This window comes from Brassica oleracea, chromosome C2, assembly GCF_000695525.1.
Source record: "Brassica oleracea var. oleracea cultivar TO1000 chromosome C2, BOL, whole genome shotgun sequence".
Lineage (NCBI taxonomy): Eukaryota > Viridiplantae > Streptophyta > Magnoliopsida > Brassicales > Brassicaceae > Brassica > Brassica oleracea.
In genome coordinates, this window is record NC_027749.1 from 7,209,204 (window position 1) to 7,209,741 (window position 538).

Consider the following 538-nt stretch of genomic DNA (forward strand, 5'->3'; position numbering starts at 1 on the left):
CAGTCATTTGCAAACATATTTGCTCACCAACTGCGAAGATGTTCTTCAATATGAGAGGTAAATAAATTAGCTTACAAATTTTTATTTTAACAAGTTGAAATTTAAATATTAATTAATTATATTATTGTCAACATATGTCCAGTATTTTCATGGAAGAAAAGCGGTTCGAATATATATACGCCACAGAGGAGGAACTTGAAGAACTGAAGCAGAGAGAATTTTCTGAAAGGATGCTTACTTATGTGAGTGCTTTAAACAAATTAAAATATTATTTATCACATATTTATACTAATTCACATATGTTGATATAATATATATATGTGCTATTAATAGGTGTCTGCTGGTACGACCAGAGGTGAAACATTTGACGATTGGATACGCGAGATGGTGCGTGGAGCAGCGTATGTTGTGAAGTCATATCCAAGATTTTGTACTCGAGGATATGCATTCACAACTCAAAAGAGGAGACGTTCGAGTACGACTTATGATGCTGGCGTTTGTTCTGCATCTGGAGATGATGTATACTACGGAAACATAC